This window comes from Etheostoma spectabile, chromosome 19 (genome assembly GCF_008692095.1).
Source record: "Etheostoma spectabile isolate EspeVRDwgs_2016 chromosome 19, UIUC_Espe_1.0, whole genome shotgun sequence".
Classification (NCBI taxonomy): domain Eukaryota; kingdom Metazoa; phylum Chordata; class Actinopteri; order Perciformes; family Percidae; genus Etheostoma; species Etheostoma spectabile.
The window spans coordinates 12,037,928-12,038,784 of NC_045751.1; the positions used below are offsets into that span (position 1 = coordinate 12,037,928).

Genomic DNA, 857 nt, shown 5'->3' on the forward strand with positions numbered 1-857 from the left:
GAAAACATCATGGGTTAGTCGGTGTAGGAAACAACCTCAAATTGGGAACTTTGTTGACATATTTTCTCCTATCTCTCATTATAGAGATGTGTAAAAATCTTGTATCAAAGATGTAGAGTGCATTGAATACATACATTTATTCTAGCACTGATCTGCCTTGCACTCTATTTATATTCAAATCTTAAATCTCAACTATACTGATATTGCACTATGGATTCCTTCTCTTCAAATGTTGTATTTTTTTTTAATTTCTTAATTGTATTGTATTAACAGTATTTTTTATATTTACTGTTCTTCTTGCTTTAATTCTTTTTATTTTAAGTTAGTGTTGTACTTTAAAAGCAAAGATTAACCAGAGTCAAATTAACAAAAAATATTTAGTAAACTATATAATGTCATATATTTTCCAAAATGAGAAATACATCTAAATGGTACGATGCAGAGTAGTAGACCACCTCACCACAAGCTTGAACTTCAGTCGCCTCCAACACGCTAAGGCCTCCACATGGACCCCTTATATTCAGTCTGGTGTGCTTAACAAGCAAAGGTGGAAGCAGACTTATTTGCCAATTATGGTAAGGTTGACAGCTGACTCAAACGCATTTTTTGCTGGTTCTATATTTGGGAGAATCGCTACCCTAAGCAGCTTTTGAGTTCTTTTACAACATAGACATATACATATACGTTTTTATTTAAAGAAATATACTAGGAACTGTTGGTGTTAACACATCTTAAGATGATTACCTTTAAGATGTTTGGTGATTGATAATTAACATTCTTTAATTTGAGACTGTGTTGTAAGATTTTAAATTAATATGTGGAATTTTATCTGACAGACAGCAAATGCATGAAAGGTA

The 857-nt window shown here is 31.7% G+C and overlaps 1 pseudogene; it reads right to left on the reverse strand.

Annotated features, from left to right (window-relative positions):
• Positions 1–505, reverse strand: part of LOC116707347 (myosin heavy chain, fast skeletal muscle-like) — a 45,819-nt pseudogene extending 45,314 nt beyond the window's left edge.
• Positions 506–857: the final 352 nt, after the last annotated feature.